Genomic DNA, 19,921 nt, shown 5'->3' with positions numbered 1-19,921 from the left:
GAAAATCTAAAATCCTTCTAGTAACTTTTGTGAGGCTTGGTCCAAGGATCATGTACGTCTAGTTTCGTGAAGTTCGGACCAAATTTGTGACCTGTGAAACTTTAGTTTCACTTTCTGTTCAATCCACTATGGCGGACAAACGACATGGACTCGTGATGTCATCTTCGCGAGCAACTTACACCGGTACTGACCGGACGTTTTAAAGTTGGAACGGTGTCTCTGTCTCAAAGGGCCTAGGTGCAGGAGCTGGCCAAAATTTTTCTCCCGGGAATAATAATAACTAGAAAAATGCATTTCCGGAGGAACTGCAAAGTGTGCTTGCTCGGATGCGGTTCACCAATGTGAGCAGGTAGTGCCTTAGGGTGTGTTGAAGTTTGTTTGATCTGAGAATTTCAACAATACTTGTTTTTTTAGGGTTGGCCAAAAAGGTTAACAGTTTTGTGCATTAAGAGTCATGTCTGCAATATAGACAAGTGCCAGTGGTATGGTTTATGTGGGTTGGCTGTTGGTTTTGAAATATTTGGTTATGAATATACAGCAGTAGGGGTGTAACGGTACGTGTATTCGTACCGGACCGTTTCGGTACAGGGCTTTCGGTTCGGTGCACGTGTGTACCGAATGACTGAATGCAATATTTTGTGTGCGGAACATAGGTACATTTTCGTGTTTCCACACGAACATATTAAATGGCGGAAGTGTCCGCGTTCAGCGCAAATTCCGCCCAGCAGCTGATTCTAATGTTTTACCAGTGTTTTACCCGTCGTCACTGTAACCTAAACCAATGAAATAGACTGCAAGGCGAAAAAAAGCTTTTCCGCTCCGTGTGCGCCGCCGCACTCTCCGTTCCGTGTGTGTGTGTGTCGGCCCGCTGCGCTCTCTGCTCAATGTTCGAGTCTGTGTTTGCGCTGCGCGTTCTGCTCTGTCGTTAACGGCCCAAACACTCCAATCATGTACAGATCACGCACTGGAAAAGCAAAGTCCGCTCAAATAAGGTGAAATTTCTCAGTAGTAGACTTCTGTTTGCTGAGCTGGTATAGTCATGCTGGGCAACAATGGTAAAATGACCTGCTCTGATCACATGCTCTGGTAATAATAGCTTTGTACTATAGCTTTGGACAATATTTTATTTTGATAATTAGTAAAAAAAAAAAGTAAAAAAAAAAAAGTGAAAAAAAAAAATCTTAAATTGATTATGTTGATTGATTACTGAAAAATAATAATACATTGATATATTTATGTTTAATATTATTTTAATATAGGGCTATTTTCTGTTCCTTTTTCCCCCGTGTTTCATTTAATTAGGTGATTCTAAGTTTAATTATTGATGATTATAAGCTTGGAGGAATTGCAATTAATTACAGCAAATTGTGCAATTAATTAGTTCTTTTTTTTATCGATTCCCAGCCTTAATTTTTAAATATGAGCAGGCCTACAAGCTGCGATTGGTAATGCTGCACTGTAATCATAGTTATTTATTTATATTTTTCATTATATTTTATTATGTGATATTGGTTTGAGACTGAGAGTATTTTATTTAGTGGAGAACTTTGCAGCGGTATTTTATTTCTTATTCTTTTTTTAATTTTATATCTATTTTATTATATTTTATTAAAAAGTGTTTAAAAAAGTGTAAACAAATTGTTAAAAAAAAGTTTATAGTAATAAACAACCTGCAGTTTAATGTTTGCATTTCTTTCCCTTACTGTACCGAAAATAAACCGAACCGTGACTTTAAAACCGAGGTACGTACCGAACCGTGATTTTTGTGTACCGTTACACCCCTATACAGCAGAGAGTGGGAGTGTTTTGGGTGATGAAACACTATTGAAAAGAAGTTGATAGTCTTCATTTATTGTATTCAATAAGGCAATAAAAAACTCACCCAGATCTAGACAAAATGTTGTCATTAGTCCAGTTTTTAAGTTCCTTGCGTAAAGGTTTAATCTTACACAGAGAGATAAAAAAAATGTGTTAATACACTAGTTAATACACTGGTCACGTTCACCGTCTGTTTGTGCACTACATTACCCAGGATCATCTTTGGCACACCTGCATTTACTCTCTCCGGAAAACTAATCACACACCTGTTCAAAATAAGCAGCCTCATCAACTAGCACTATAAAACACTCACCATAGCCCCAGTTAATGATAGAATTAGCGGGGTTAACTGAAAAGCTAGACACACACTCATATAGTATACACATTTACATGTACATTTAATCATAGAAGCAAACAAACAATATGGCAATAATATACAAGTACATAAACGAACTGTCCTGTTTGTGTAATGTTACAGCACTAATAGATAGATAGATAGATAGATAGATGATAGATGTGATGATGGCGCTGCTCAGCGGCTGACATGCACAAGGAAGCTCTGACTGTTTGGTATATTGTTTGTTAGTACGTTGTTTTGTTTTGTTTTTTTGATTGTTAAATTGCGGTACTTCGGTGCTAAATCGTGTTTTTGAGTGTTTCAAACGTAAACGCCGGCAATCGGACGTAAACAATGGACAGCAACATGGCTTATATGGAACTCTTCCTGGCGATCACTCTACTCTCTCTACTCCTGGCAAATGCTGAGCCATTTAGGATAACCTACGGCAGACATCAACTACTTCAGCTGGGCTTAGCAACACAGCTGCAGTGGACACCTCCAACAGACTTTCCTTTGGAATGCCTACGTCCAACTGAACAGCAATTTGACAGGACAAAGAGAAAGCGTGGTTCGAGAGGAGGAATTAAACGCCGCGTTCGTGCTAGAGGATTTAAACCTCCACTTCCAACTATAGTCCTCTCTAATGTGAGATCGCTAAGGAACAAATTAGATAAACTTCATGCCTCCACGCAATACAGGTATGAATTCAGAGACAGTTGTCTGTTATGTTTTAGTGAGACTTGGCTAAATCATACAGTGAATGATGACAGTCTTCCCTACCTGGCTTTGGTACACCGTTAAGACTTGATAGAGAACAAGAAGCTACGGGGAAATCCATTGGTGGAGGACTATGTATGTATATAAACAACAAGTGGTGTAGACACCATATCATCAGACACACCATCAATTCCCCAAACTTAGAACTCTTATCAGTTTCCTTAAGACCTACTTATTTACCGCGAGAGTTTGGGCAACTATTCGTATGTCTAGTGTATATTCCCCCTGACGCAAACTACAAAGAGGCTGTAGATGCGATATATCACCATATACAAGAATTAGAGACAGCGTCCCCAGATACTCCCAAACTTATTCTGGGTGACTTTAATGGCTGCTCTTTGTCATCTGTATTACCCCAATATCAGCAATATGTGAAGTGCGCCACGCGCGGATCAAAAATAATTGATCTATGCTATGGTAATATAAAAAATGCCTATAAAGCAGTCAACAAAGCAGCGATAGGCGGATCTGATCATAACACTGTTTTTTTGTTACCCTCTTATCGACAAAAACTGAAAAGGGAAAAACCTAAAATGACATCGGTGCGTGTTTGGGATGATGACGGTGTGACAGCTCTTCAGGGATGTTTTGACTGCACGGAGTGGAGCGTTTTTGAGTGTGCAGATCTTGATGAGCATGCGGATGTTGTCACGTCATATATTAATTTTTGTGTGGATAATGTGATCGCGACAAAACGCGTGAAACAATTTGCTAATTCAAAACCATGGATCACAACTGAAATTAAAAAGCTGTTAGCGGACAAAGAAAGAGCATTTAAAGGAAATGATAGAGGAAAGCTGATTCAGAAGGAAATACAGAAGAAAATTAAAAAAGGTAAAAGACAATATAAAGATAAAATTGAACGACAACTTCAGGAAAATAATTCGCGTATGGCATGGATCGAGGGGCATAAAAACTATCATAGGTCAAAATCACCATTCTAACAGTACGGTACACACAGTCGAGCAAGCAAATGCCCTGAATGAACACTTTGCGAGATGGGAGAATGACGCGCCAGTTAATCCAATCAGACTTGAAGGAAGAGCAAGTGCCTCAATCAGGGTGAGCTGTGAGGAAGTGGGGCGGATCTTCTCCCATGTAAGGACTCGGAAAGCTGCCGGCCCTGACAGGCTGGAAGGCACCATCCTAAAGAGCTGCAAAGAACAACTGAGCCCGGTGTTCAGAGGGTTGTACCAGAAATACTTGACACACACAAAGTCCCAAAGATATGGAAAACTGCAGAAATTGTACCACTTCCTAAGAAACATAAACCAGATGGACTGAATGATTTTAGACCAATAGCGCTCACTTCAGTTGCTATGAAATGCTTTGAGCGGATCATTTTAACTCATCTCAAAAAACAAACCAAAGAACACATGGATACATTACAGTTTGCCTATAGAGAGAAAAGAGGTGTGGAAGATGCAGTAACAACTCTCCTGAATGGAATTTATAAACATCTTGAAACACCTGCCTCTTATGTACGCATCCTATTTGCAGACTTCTCTTCAGCTTTTAACACCGTTCAGTTACCTATATTGATAGAGAAGCTGATAATCATGGGTGTAAACCTCAATCTGGTAAAGTGGATTCAGGACTTTTTAACAGGCAGACTACAGTTTGTGAGAGCGGGTCACAGCCAGTCAAAAATCATCATGACAAACACAGGAGTGCCACAAGGATGTGTTTTATCATCGCTGTTATTTATTCTGTATACTAATGACTGTGTCAGCCACCATTCCAAATGTTCATTGATTAAGTTTGCAGACGATGCTGCCTTGGTTGGGCTTTTAACAGATAACGAGCAGGACTACAGGACTGAGGTTGACCGTTTCTATGAATGGTGTAGTGAAAACTCACTAATTTTAAACATCCCAAAAACAAAAGAAATGGTGATCGACTTTAGGAAAAGGCCCCCTCCACTGCAACCTGTTACTATTCAAGAGACAGTTATTGAGATTGTAGAGGAGTACAAGTATTTGGGCACTATTATTGATCACAAACTCACCTGGTCAGCCAATACATTAGCAAGATACTCAAAAGCACAGCAGCGGCTCTTTTTCTTAAGAAAATTGCGCAGTTTTAATGCAGAGACTAGTACTCTGACATTGTTTTATTTAACTTTTATTCAGAGCGTGTTGTCTTTTGCCATCCAGTGTTGGGGGGGGGGGGGGGTCTTTCTATTTCGAACAGGAACATGCTGGACAAGGTGACAAAAATGGGTAGAAAAATTACTGGATCAGACACTAAAAGCATTACAAATCTGACTGACCAGTATACCCTTAATTTGGCATTGAGAATATTGGAAGATCCATTGCACCCACTTTGTTCAGAATTTTCCCCCCTCCCCTCTGGACGTAGATTCAGAATGCCCCGAACAAAAACTAAACGATATTGTTAAGTAAACATGCAATTTATTCTTTTATTACGCCTCATATACATGGGCGTATATGATATTAATCACCATTGTAGTTTTAGAAATGAAATATGTGTATACAATTTATTCTGTATTCTTACTAACTAACTATATAACCTATTAGAATAGGGTGTTATTAAGAAAAAGACAATGCAAATGGTTTTGTATAAGTCTTTTATTGAATCTGGTTTATTAAGAAAAAGACAATGCAAATGGTTTTATATAAGTCTTTTATTGAATCTGGTTTATTAAGAAAAAGACAATGCAAATGGTTTTGTATAAGTCTTTTATTGAATCTGGTTTATTAACAGAATAGGTACCTGTTAGTTTTAAAATAATTACATTATAAATACTTTGCTTGTATATCTGGTTGTACCCCGTTTATTACCCCAAACTTAACATATTGTTCCCTTATACCTACACGGAGGTACACTATAATTACAGAAACGTACACCGTAATTTCGGTTTACTTACGCAGTTGTTTGCGGGTCGTAATATAAAGTGTTACCAGTCGTTGTTGCTCAAGGCTTAAGTCTGTGCAGTCGGAAGATATTGGGGTGAATTGACTGGCGAAGCCCTGAGTGTGTAATAACATCGTGAATGGTTTTACAGTGAAGTTGGTTGAAAGCCACGAGCGTCTCTCACACACGATAAAGGGTGCGTGTTGAACATACTCCTCTGCGGGCTATTAAGGGATGATGGAGCCCACAGGCTAATTTAAAACTAAACAAAATTGTAGCCTACGCACGCTACTGTTGCTGAAATCGTCTGATATCACCCACTTGGATTGGCTAGCAAAGTCCAACTGCGTCCTGTAAAATGCGGGGTGGGTTGCAGTGGAGGTGGTTAAGCCGAGCATCTCTCAGACGACAAGGGTGTTGAAAATGGCAAATAGACTCCTCTTGAAAGACAAATAATGGAAAAAAATGACCTCCTATGTTAGGTGTAGGCATAGGCGTACTTTGCGGGTGGGGCGGGTGGGACATGACCCCACCACTTTTTGCCAGGGTCGATATTGTCCCCACCACTTTTTAAAACATCTCGCGGCACGAATGTACTAATTCAACAAATAAATAAAATATCTCCAGTTAACTGGCAGAGCATTCATTTCGTTCGTTTTTTAAATAAGAGCCGATCTAGCGCTGAAATGTGTTTTTTAAAATCAAGTGATCAAAGTGCTCGTTGCCGCTGTGATCCGTTGCGAAGACTCTAGAATACTCCGTCCATGTCCCTGCTTGATATACAACCACTGATGAACATAATTGGTTTTGATGAGAAAAAAAAAACGATACAAGTGCGGATTCAAACTCAGAACCTCTGACATGCTTGGCGAAAGTTCTACCACTGGACCATTAACCTGTTAACCGTTGCCAGTGCGCCCGCTTTTTTTTTTTTTTTTTAGTTCAAAGTTACTATCAGATTTAATGTTATACCTTGACAAACTATACATCATTAAAAAGATATAAGACTCAAGTTTCAGTAGTTGACCACTATTGTATTCTGAGAAACTCATAGTGACAGTTATGTCTTAATTTGTGTCAGGAGTTATGAAATGAAAAAACGAGTCGATACCTAGCCCACCGGCAACTATAGTTGCCGCAGTACATAGTTGTCATTTTCCTTTTGTAAATATTTTTCTAGATGTTGTCCATGTTTTATTTCTCAATGAAATGCAAGCAAACAACCAAATAAAGGATTTCAAGAGAAAAAAAAAAGGTATTCACTTCCTCCCTGTCACATGAGGCTGTCAACTTCCTACCCCTATTTCCAGGAAGCAGGGCGAAGGCAAACGCTCCCAAAGAAAGGTCATTTTTATGTTACTAATAAGTATTTTTTGTTGACATATATATATCTACATAATCATGAAGGTCTCAAGAATCAGCCAAACAAAACAAATCTTACAAGAGATCTATAGTTTTTTGTATACTTAGTCAAAAGTCCAAGCGGCAACTATAGTTGCCGATGGGCAAATGCCTTGTAAGTACATATATCATGGGAAAATGGGGTATACTGTGTTAATAGGTTAATAAATCAAGTTTATTGGTCTTGTTTAGTGCATAAACATAACTTAACCCTTTAAATGACATCTCTATATAGATATATTTTTTTCTTCATTCTATTTATTTGTATTTATTTATTTTCATTTACCTTTTTGATACACAATGCCCTGTTATGGCTGCACTTTGTTCTGCACTATGTTCCACAACTTTAACCCTTGTGCGCTGTTCGTTTGCGGTTTACAGTCAGGCTGTTTGGGGTCTGAGAGACCCCAGGCAACAAAATGTTATTTTGTAACAATATATATATTTTAAACAAATGTAATTTTACTCAGTTTATTAATGTTTTTACTCTTCGTTTGGACATTTTTACTCCACAAAATGTTCAAAAAAAGAAAAGAAAAATTCTCCCAAAAAAAAAAAAAAAAAAATTGCCTTATAAAATACCCACATTTCTAACTTTCATTCATGGGGATAACATGGATAATTTGACATGGTTTAGTGTAAGATTTTTGGCCAAATCTTGGAAAATGCAGTTTTAAAAGTAAAAAAAAAAAAAATCCCTTTAACCAGTAGATGGCTGCAGAGCTCTAAAAGTACTAAAAGTTTCAAACTAAAAGACATCTTTTCACAAGTTTTTCCAGTTAGATTCATATCTACATATAATGAAATCACAACTATAACAATAAAAGTTACTTTTTGTCAAATTTTGGCAGTTTTTGTAGTAGTTTGGCAGTTTACTGAAAAAAATCAGATTTTCAATAATGTTCTATTATGATTAGAATCAAACCTGATCAGGATGTTACAAAGAGAAAAAAGTTGGAGTTTTTAGAGTTTTTCATATAATTCTACAAATTTAAAGTGTGCCACTTCATTTCTGTCTGTGTGTTCTGTGTTGTTTCTGATTTTGCGGATGAATTTTGTCCATTGATCAAATTCATTTGATTCTAATCATAATATAACATTTTTTTTGTTATATTTTTATAAGTGCCTAAACTTTGACAAAAAGTAACTTTTTTTATTATAATTGTGATTTAATTATATGTAGATATGAGTACAACTGGGAAAACTTGTGAAAAGATGTCTTTCAGTTAGTCAAAAAGCAAATAGCAAATAGTGGTGCTCTGCAGCCATCTACTGGTTAACCCTCTACTGCATGAATTTTGATGACACATGATAAAAATTATTTCACATCATTTCCTGGCTCATTTGGGAACATTTTATTGATTTATTGAAAAATGTCCCTCCCCCAACCCCCCCAACCCAAAATATTTTTTTGTTGCCTGAGGGCAACGTTATGCAACAATGGTAAAGAATCATAGAGAAAATTATCATTATACAATTCTCAGAGAGCAATACAAAAATAAATGATTTCTTGACATTTTTTTATTATTTTTTTAAGTAAAAAGGGAAAAACACTTGAAACACATCAATATACTTGATTTGATACAGACATAGGTTTGTATCATGTAGTGCGTCATGTCATATCATGTACTTCATGTATCCTAATCAACCCCATATACACTACTGTATAATGACAAAAGTATTGGGACCCCTCCAAATCATTGAATTCAGGTGTTCCAATCACTTCCATGGCCACAGTTGTTTAAAATCAAGAACCTAGGCATACAGATGCTTCAACAAACACTCTCAGGAGCTCAGTCAATTCAAGCGCGGTGATAGGTTGCCACCTGTGCAATAAGTCCATTCGTGATATTTCCTCACTACAAAATATTCCACGGTCAACTGTTAGTGGTATTATAACAAAGTGGATGCAATTGGGAACAACAGCAACTAGGCCACAGAGTGGGGTTAGTGCATGCTGAGGCGCACAGAAGTCGCCAACTTTCTGCAGAGTCAATAGCTACAGACCTCCAAACTTTGTAGAGAGCTTCATGGAATGGGTTTCCATGGCTGAGCAGCTGCTTCCAAGCCTTACATCACCAAGTGCAATGTAAAGTGTGGGATGCAGTGGTGTAAAGCACGCCGCCACTGGACTCTGGAGTGACCAATCATGCTTCTCTGACTGGCAATCCAATGGACGAGTCTGGGTTTGGCAGGAAAACGGTACTTGCCTGACTGCATTGTGCCAAGTGTAAAGTTTTGTAGAGGGGGGATTATGGTGTGGGGTTGTTTTGTAGAGGGGGGATTATGGTGTGGGGTTGTTTGGTGGAGGGGGGATTATGGTGTGGGGTTGTTTTTCAGGGGTTGGGCTTTGCCCCTTAGGTCCAGTGAAAGGAACTCCTAATGCTTTAGCATACCAAGACAATTTGGACAATTTCATGCTCCCAACTTTGTGGGAACAGTTTGTAGATGGCCCCTTTCTGTTCTAAAATGACTGTGGATGCTGCACATTAGTGTCACTTTGGTGACTTTGGTCGTTCCTGTGCACCCAGGAACCCTACATCTTCCCTACTTGTAACACATTATTTGCCATTGTGAGGTATTGTCCAAGACATCCTTGAAAAGTACCCCTTATGGCATAACGTTGCCCTGAGGCAACAAAAAGAAAAACTGAATTTGTGAACATGCAAAATAAAAAAAAATTCACAAAACCTGCCAAAAGGCTTCTCTACACCTTCATACACACACACATATTTTTTATGTACAGTTCATGTCATTTTAAATATGATTACTAAAGCAAATAATCTTGCTTTCATCTCACACCATGTGCTCCTGTGACCATGTGTCAGAAAAGGACGTCCCGCCTTCAAATGGTGCTTGATAGTGACTTCCAAACCTTATTGGACTGTTCTTTGATACTTTTTCAAACATTCTAATTGGTTGCAATCATTTAAAGAAAAATGTACTGAACACAGGGCTTAAGAAAACGTACTCGGTTACTAACGTAACCTCGGTTCTCTCTAGAAGAGGGAACGAGTACTGCGTTTGAATAAACGCTGCGGGAAAAGTCTCTTTTCACGAAATACTGAAGCAAAATTATCCTTAATTTTCATATTTGTAAAACGCATTGCAGCAGTGCACAGCCATGGCGAGACGGCTCGCTCACTCATTGGCTGTTCTGCGGCAACTGCATGAGCCTATCGAGCGAGGGCTGATGCAACATCAGACCAATGAGAGCGCTTCGCGCGCTCCTCGTCACATCCCGCCGAAACGGGTGTGGCCATCCCCTATAAAAGGAGCTCGAGTAGGCTGATTCAACTGGTTTTCATCGCCGAAGCGAACCAGAGCGAACCGCGCGCACGGCAGGGAACGCAGTACTCGTTCCCTCTTCTAGAGAGAACCGAGGTTACGTTAGTAACCGAGTACGTTCTCTTACGAGAGTTCTCTCGTACTGCGTTTGAATAAACGCTGCGGGAACCACTTGTAAGACGCCGTGCGTGCTGGGATGAGAAAACACCGACCACTGGAAGCTAGTCCAGGTATACAGTGCATAATCACCCGGTAGACTCGGAGAGTCTGGAGGGGGGGGGGACAACCACCCTCAGATAGCTGCGTCCTAAGACGCGGTATGACATCACATAGGCAGGGGAAGGCCTGGCTAATGTGGGAAATGTGGGTCTTACGCAAATTTGCCCAGATATATGCGCCCTTAGGCGCGAAACAGCGCCACATAGGCAGGGGGAAAAACCTGGCTGATGTGGGAGATGTGGGTCTTACGTAATTTCGCCCAATGGATGCGCCCTTAAGCGCGATACAACGTCACATAGGCAGGGAGAGCCTGGCTAATGTGGGAAATGTGGGACTTACACACTTTCGCCCAAATAGGTGCGTTCTAGACGCGATATAACATCACATAGGCAGGAGGGAGCCTGGCTAATGTGGGAAAACATGGGTCTTACACAATTCTGCCCAGAGAACTTCGGCGGCGCTGTGCGTCTGCGATATCAGTGCCGTGTTTAGACAGCTGACTCGAATACGCCGAAAATACTTGGCTTGCAAGTGCGGTGAAGTATTCGGTGGCGTTGTGCGCCTGCGAAATCAGTGTCGTGGTAGACAGCTGATACGGCTAAACCGAAAACAACCTGGCCTGCAAGGCGGGAACTTCTAGGTTGTAGAACCTTATGAATGTAGACGGCGAGGCCCAGCCCGCCGCCGTACATATTTCCTGTAAGGAAATCCCGCTAGACCAGGCCCACGATGAGGCAACGCCTCTCGTGGAATGCGCTCTAATGCCCAACGGGCACTGAAGGCCCTTGGTAGTATAAGCCATTGTTATGGCGTCAACCACCCATCTGGACAGGCTCTGTTTCGAAACAGCCGTTCCCTTGGAACGTCCACTGAACGAGACAAAGAGCTGCTCCGTCTGTCTGAAGGCAGCGGAGCGGGACACATAAGCTCTTAAAGCCCTAACGGGGCAAAGACAGCTCGAGTCCCCTTCCTCGTTTGACCCCGGCAGGGCAGACAGGGAAATAACCTGAGCCCTAAACGGAGTGTTGAGGGATTTCGGCACGTAGCCGTGCTTAGGTTTGAGTATGACTTTGGAGTCATTGGGCCCAAACTCCAAGCACGTTGGACTCACAGAGAGCGCGTGCAGATCGCCTATGCGCTTCACCGAAGCGAGGGCCATCAAAAACACCGTTTTGAAAGACAGATGTTTGAGGCTAACAGATTGGATAGGCTCAAAGGGGGGGCCTTTCATGGCTGCCAAGACCGTAGAAAGGTCCCACACCGGGACTGAGGGAGGTCTGGGGGGATTCAGCCTCCTAGCTCCCCTGAGGAAGCGGATGACTAAATCGTTCCTTCCCAGTGACTGGCCTGGCGTTGCTGTCGAGCACGCTGCGATAGCCGCCACATAGACTTTGAGCGTGGAAGGGGATCTGCCCTTATCCAACAGCTCTTGTAGGAAGGAGAGAACCTCCGTCACCTCACAATCGAGGGGTGACAGGCCCCGAGCTGTACACCAGCTGGAGAAAACCAACCACTTCGAGGCATAAAGCCGCCTGGTGGAAGGCGCTCTAGCCTGAGTGATGGTGTTCAGCACTCCATCCGTGAGGCTAACGGGTAACCGTTGAACGTCCACGCATGAAGGGACCACAGCTCTGGGTGTGGGTGCCAAATCGAGCCCCTGGCCTGCGAGAGGAGATCTCTCCTCAATGGCACTGGCCATGGAGCGGAGTCTGCTAACTGCATCAGGACTGGAAACCAGGCTTGGTTGTCCCAGAACGGTGCTATAAGCAGTACTGGGCATTTCACTTCCCTGACTCGCTCCAGCACCTGGGGTAGGAGGGAGACTGGGGGAAACGCGTATAGCGGGCAGTGCGGCCACTTGTGGGACAGCGCGCTGTCGTTCTTTGAAAAGAACACGGGGCAATGAGCGTTTTCTGGGGACGCGAATAGGTCCACCTCCGCTCTGCCGAATCTCTGCCACAACAGCCGGACTGTTTGTGGGTGTAGAGACCATTCGCCCGTGGGAACATTGTTCCTGGACAGCCTGTCTGGACCCAGGTTGAGTGTCCCGGGCACATGCACCGCTCTCAGCGAGCTCAGGTTGCGCTGAGCCCATATTAGGAGGCGCTCGGCCAGCCTGTAAAGGGAACTGGAACCGAGACCGCCTTGGCGATTTATGTAGGACACCACGGCCGTGTTGTCCGAGCGGACTACGACGTGTTGGTCCTTGATGTGGGGACAAAAGCGCGTCAGCGCGTTGTGAACTGCTAGCATTTCCAGGTAGTTGATATGATGGAGCTTTTCTCGTTCTGACCAGAGGCCAAAGAACGGCCTGCCCTCGAGCAGCGCTCCCCATCCCGAGGTGGATGCGTCCGTAGACACCACTTTCACTCTCGAGGAAGTCCCCAGGCTTACACCTGAACGGTACCAATCGCACGCCGCCCATGGTTTCAGGGCTGCTGCGCAGTCTTGATCGACTTTGAGGCGCAATCGGCTGAGTGCCCACGCTCCGCGTGGCACTCGCGCTTTCAACCAGAACTGCAGAGGGCGCATGCGAAGCAGGCCCAGCTGGAGAACTGATGATGCTGAGGCCATGAGGCCCAGCATCCTCTGAAAACGTTTGAGCGGGATAATCGCACCGCAGCGGAAGGACCTCGCTGCGTGCTGTATGCGCAGCGCGCGCTGTTGCGACAGCCGCGCCGTCATAGAACGAGAGTCCAGAACGATGCCCAGAAACGAAATAGTTTGGCTGGGGTTCAAGGAGCTCTTCGTCCAATTGATCGTGATACCAAGATTCTCGAGGTGATCGAGTAACATGGTTCTGTGCTCCACGAGCTGAGATCGTGATTGAGCTATGATCAGCCAGTCGTCCAAATAGTTCAGCACTCGCATGCCCCTGAGTCTGAGGGGGGCGAGCGCTGCGTCCATGCACTTCGTAAATGTACGGGGTGCCAGGGACAAGCCGAATGGGAGGACTGTATACTGGTATGCCCGACCCTCGAAGGCGAATCTCAAGAATCGCCTGTGGCGTGACGCTATCTGTATTTGGAAATACGCGTTCTTTAGATCTATCGACATAAACCAGTCTTCTCGGCGAATGTGCGCGAGGATTTTGCTGGTCGTGAGCATTTTGAAACTGCGTTTCACTAAAGCTCTGTTTAGTCGTCTTAGATCTAGTATGGGTCTGATACCACCGTCCTTTTTGGGGACTAGGAAGTATCTGCTGTATAGCCCCCCTTCGCTTTGAGCTTGGGATACATGTTGTATCGCCCCTTTGCTCAACAGTTTTGATATTTCGGCGCGAAGTAGGTGTGCTACTTCTGAATTCACCGTAGTTTCGACGCGCGCTGTGAAGCGTGGAGGGCGCCGACAAAACTGTAGCGAGAAGCCTCTCTTTATAATGTCTAGCACCCAGTCCGAAACCCCTGGAAGCGCGGCCCATGCGTCTGCATGGCCGGCTAGGGGTTGGATGCGAAGCGCGCTCTGTTCGCTGTGCGACGGCGGCGCTTCGGGGCGCGCTAGCATAGGCGTTACGCCTGTGACATTTGAGGCGGGGAGCGCGCGTAATACAGCGGGCAACACGCTCATCCTCGACCCCGCTACAGTGTTTATCTGAACGAGGGAGGTCTGAGAAGGTCTCATGGGACTCATGCAGCCTACAAGTGAACGTGGGCGGGGACCTGGCACGTTTACTGCTTTGGCCGCGCTGTCTGCTTGAACAGAGCGGGCGCTCACAGGTCCCGTTTTTACAGGGAGCCTGTGGCTTGCCAGACATAGCGTTTGTGGGCACTGGGAAGTGGGCACTTTGACTATGTTTGTGGCGCGATCGAACTGCGTCGATCTTATGAGTACGGGCCCTGTGTGCAGGGCTGTGCTTGTGTGTAGGGATGGGCACAGGGAAGTGGGCATCAACACTATATTTATAGCACCATCGGCCTTGGCCGGGACACCAGAAAATACACTCTTTTCGGGATTTATCTGGGTAGCCGTAAAAACGGCTTTTGTGTGCAGGCAAGCGGGCAGCTGTGCGGGCTTGTGCTCTGCTGAGAACGCTGAAGCAGTCGCAATTCCTGGGACTGAGACAGCGGTGCGCTTTGGTGAGGGCCCGGTCGCAACGGGGCTTACACACCTGCGCTTTCCTAGGCGTGCTAGGACTTCTTTGGGGCTTCCGGCTTCAACACAACCCTTGGTCGCGGCCCGCGGTGAGTGGGGCGGCGGCTGGTAGAGCGAGAGCGAGGGCGTGAGCTGCGCTGCTGTCGCTGTGAGGGGGCGGCCGGGGGCTGAGGCTGTGAGCTCCGAGGGGCCTGCTTCTCACGGCCCGCTGCGGAACTGGAGCGCTTCGGCAGGAAGTGCTTGAATGCCTGTGACGCTTTCTGGGCTTCGGAAAATCTCTCCACGAACTCGGAGAGAGAAGATCCAAAGAGGCCAGCGGAGGATAGCGGGGCGTCGAGGAACGCGTTGCGCTCTGCATCAGCCATCTCCGTGAGCGTCAGCCACAAATGCCTCTCGGCTACGGTAGCGGAAGCCATACAGCGTCCCATGGCTTGTGCTGCAGCCTTGGTAGCGCGGAGGGAGAGATCCGACGCGCTTCTCAGGTCCGCGATGCAGATAGCTTCAGGTCCCATCTCGTCCAGTTTGCGGAGGAGATCGCCTTGGAAAACCTGAAGCGTGGCCATGGTGTGCAGGGCCGATGCCGCCTGCCCAGCGGCGGAGAAGATCCGCGCGAGCAGCGACGACGTCATGCGGCAGGCTTTTGACGGCAGCATTGGCTTAGTCCGCCGTCCAGCAAAGGGCGGGCAAAGGTGGGCTGCTATCGCCTGTTCCACCGGCGGCAGAGTGAGGTAGCCTCGGTCCTGAGCATTATCCAGGGAGGAAAATGCTGGGGATACAGACGAACGTGTTCGTGCAGAAAAGGGAGCGTTCCAGGCCTTCGCCACTTCTTCATGAAGCTCAGGAAGAAACGGAGCGGGCTTAGACACAGGAGAAGTGCGCTCACCAGGGAGGAAGCTACCATCAAGCCGGGTGCGCGAGGGGAGTTCCGGTGCAGACCACTCGAGGCCGAGGCTCGCCGCGGCCAACGCGAGTACTCGCATGAGCTCCCTCTCGATGCTAGCTCTAGCCGACGGCTTTCGGGCAGGAGGCGTGAGGTCCGCAGAGCTCGCCCAGTCCTCACTGCCTGAAGCTAGCAGAGAGCAGGAATCCTTTTCGACCGACTCGACTTCAGAAACAACTTCCTCAGATGAAGCGGCGGCAGACTGCGGGCGCTGAGCATCGGGAAGTGCTTCGGGGGAAGCCGGCGAAGCTGGCGGGCGAGCCGGCGAGCTTTGTCGGGAAGAGGGTTCCGGGGCCCGCTGCGAGCGGCGCTTCTTGCGGCGCGGCACCGCGGCGGGGGGCGCAGGCTCGGAGAAATGTGCCAGGCGAGTCCGCAGAGTCACCATCGGCAAAAGCTCGCAGTGAGGGCAGCCGCCGTCAGCGAGCGCGAGCGCTGCGTGATCTTCGCCCAGACAGGAGACGCAAATAACGTGGCGGTCTCCCTCGGTGAGCGGGGCTCGGCACGAGCCACAGGATGGCATCTTGATAAAGACGCGGCTCTTTTAGGGGTGAGTGTTCAGGGAACACTGCACACACACACACAGAACAGAGCAGGTAAAAGGATATGAAGCGCCGGAAAGCGCAGCAGGTACGGCAGTAGAGGCGGCGAAGGCCAGCGGCTTCAAGGGCTCGTCCCGCTGAAAAGCTTGCCTCGACGACGCTTGCTTCTTCGTGATCCAGCGATGCGTGAGCTTCGCTGAAGAGATGAAAATCAGTTGAATCAGCCTACTCGAGCTCCTTTTATAGGGGATGGCCACACCCGTTTCGGCGGGATGTGACGAGGAGCGCGCGAAGCGCTCTCATTGGTCTGATGTTGCATCAGCCCTCGCTCGATAGGCTCATGCAGTTGCCGCAGAACAGCCAATGAGTGAGCGAGCCGTCTCGCCATGGCTGTGCACTGCTGCAATGCGTTTTACAAATATGAAAATTAAGGATAATTTTGCTTCAGTATTTCGTGAAAAGAGACTTTTCCCGCAGCGTTTATTCAAACGCAGTACGAGAGAACTCTCGTAAGAGAACTTTCCGTTGCCTGAGGGCAACGCTATGCAGTAGAGGGTTAAAGTGATAAATATTACTTTTAGAACAGCATTTTCCAAAAGATGGGCAAAAATCTTTTAAAAACACTTAACCATGTCAAATTATCCATGTTATCCCCATGAATGAAAGTCAGAAATGTGGGTCAAAAAGACCCTGAACAGCGCACAATGGTTAAGGCAAATGGATTTGTTGTTTGTTGTGTTTTCATATTCAAGAGATTATACGCTAGATGCAGTTTTTTTTGGGTCTGCATCAAATGTTCTTCGACTTTTATACATAATAAATTTGTTTATGAATAAAGATTGATCTGTTGAAAGCAGTTATTTTGAGATAAATGCCAAATGTTCTCCTCCTATTCATATTTTACATTGAAGGGGTGCATACAACATATTTGCCCACCGGCAACTATAGTTGCCGCACATTCAAATATGATTTTCAAGAAAGAAAAAAAAAAAAAACTGGGGAAAATAAATGCAGAACATGTTCACATAGGACACTATTAACAGGATTATATGCATGAAACCATTCAGAAAAATTTGGGCACAAATGGGTTAATATGAATTATGCGCGTCAGCCACTCCCATTCATAAAAAACTCCCGTGCTGTCGTCATGACAGCGATTCACAAAACAACGTCCCTCAGGGCTTTAGCTCAAAAATTGGCAGATGTGGAGAAATATTAATAGATTCTCATAGGTTTACATAATATTTCTATAGACAGGAATAATATTTATTGAATTTATACCCAAATGCGTCTATGTAATCATTATGAGCGTTTGGTACTCTATATACTGTGTTTTCAATTCATACCAATAGCCTGAGGGTGCTATATGCACAGTAATAGTCCATATATGGAACATGAAGAAGAGCCATGATCATGTGCCATTCCAGGAAGCCTCGAACACTCACAAAGCTATCAGAGATCGCTGTAACATGCAGATATAGATGTTTTGAAGACAATAAACATGGTTGCAATGATATTTGAGTTACCTGTGTTCTTCAAGCCATGCCAGGTATTTTCATAATAGATTACATTTATAATGTAATGCTAATCGATATAGACTATCATTGTGCAGAATACTATAAAATAATATATTTTCTGTCTGATTTTTTTTTATCTGAAGCCAAATTAGATCACAGAAGATTATTTAAAACACTCGACTTGCATTATAAAGTAAGTTTGGAGCACAAACATGGTTTTAATCTCATATATTGTCGCGTATTGATGGTGTGCTAAGCTAACGTGCTAGCTAGCCCTGGGTGCACCTGCAACCTGTTATTCTTTTATGATTTTTTTTCTAAATAGGAATGCTTACTGATATGTTTCTTTATTCAAGAAGGGCATTTGAGAAAAAATTTGAGAACTTTGATAAAAGAAATTAGGGATTGAAACCCTATGAAAAGCCTGTGAATAGCCAGTCATTAGTAACTATAATGCAGACAAAAGAAATGCATATCTAGAGCCATAACCAGGCTGGAGAGGTGTGAATGTGTGTAGGGGGAGACTGAGACTGAATGGGGATTGTTTGCACCACAAAACAATAGAGACAAAAGACTGAATGGATGCTTAGATGATGACTATAAACATCAGTAGCATTTTAGTGTCTAATCAAAATAAAGTCACATGACATGATCTTGAAAAACATTTAACTAAATACAGAGTTTTAGACTTACCATCTTCAGATTTTAAATAGCGGGCGTCTGAAGGGGTAAATTGCGTGTGGAGAGCCATACTCTCTGTCCACACTCATACCTGGGAGCTTTGGGCCGCTGATGGTCACGCGCTGTGGTATAGCAAGATGGCGGTGCCCTTGTTCCAAAAGCTATAACAAAACATCCCTTTTTCTTTAAAATGGTTGCATTAATCGTGTTAAAGGTGCACTAAGTCACTTTTTTACCTTAACCGAACAGCTTCGGAGTCTCTGCTCGAGTGCTATTTACGACAGTAACGTTAAATACAAGTACTCCACAGCGACTCTAGGGGTCGCTGTTTGACAAAAACAGAAAGCTGCATAGTGCCCCTTTAACTCTGTTGCCTTGGCTTTTGGCTTGCTTAGTTGGGGACATGTAATATTCAACAATATTATTGATCTGCCTTACTTCAGGTGGACGATGATGCCATTTTCTTCTAAACACATTTGTTGTTTTTACTTTGTTGTTTTATTTTCATGTTATCATTGTGAAGCGTACGAGGCAGGGTTAGGGTTGTGTTTTATATTACGTTTTGTCATAAATATACATGCAGCAGTGAAGATAATCAATGTATGCATTACCTGAACCACATTTGTGTGGTTAATAATATGTTTAATTGTTTTTAAATGTTTTTTTTTTATTTATTAAATGAAAACGAAAAGAGGCAGAGTGGTGTTTTATAACATATTTTGTTTTACTGTTGACAAAAATATGTTATAAAACACCACTCTGCCTCTTTTCGTTTTCAGCCGGACTACTTACTATATGATTCAAGGAATTAGAGATCAAGTGGATCTCTGTTCCTGATCCTTGTTGGCATTGCTTGTGGATCCTGTTGAAATTGACGCACAATGATGAAGCTCAGCTTTTGTCTGTATTCATTTTTGATTGATTATTATTTCAAACAAAGTTTCTTGCATTCATCATAATCCCAGTATAACTCATTATCTGAACTATACTTTCATTAATATTTGATTCAAAGATTGGATATTTACTTGTTTTGTTGTTGTTTTTATATCAATTGCTGATTGCTTTTGTACTATGCCTACCCATATATACTTCATTATGCTTAATTGTTTCTGGGTTCAAACTGTTTAATTTATGTTTATGGTTAACCAAATCCTCCCAAAATTCAGATTCATAACTTCATCTTACCTATTGTAGTTAGGGATTGTTATAGTGTGTTCAAATAAATAATTCAAGATCATCTTTACAAAATAAATGATGTTTTATTAACAAAGTTCGGGAGGAGCACGTTCAAATAATCAAGTAATCAATCAACTCATCAAACAATTACCATGTCTACCCTATCAGCATGAGAGGAAGCATATATATATTCACTCTGTCAACTCATCTAACTTCCTTGACAGTTTTCAGCATCCCTCCACCACCCCGACTCCTC

This window comes from Scardinius erythrophthalmus, assembly GCF_964197995.2.
Source record: "Scardinius erythrophthalmus genome assembly, chromosome: 1".
Classification (NCBI taxonomy): Eukaryota; Metazoa; Chordata; class Actinopteri; order Cypriniformes; family Leuciscidae; genus Scardinius; species Scardinius erythrophthalmus.
The sequence above is the reverse complement of the archived record's forward strand: the minus strand, read 5'-3'. Positions refer to the sequence as shown.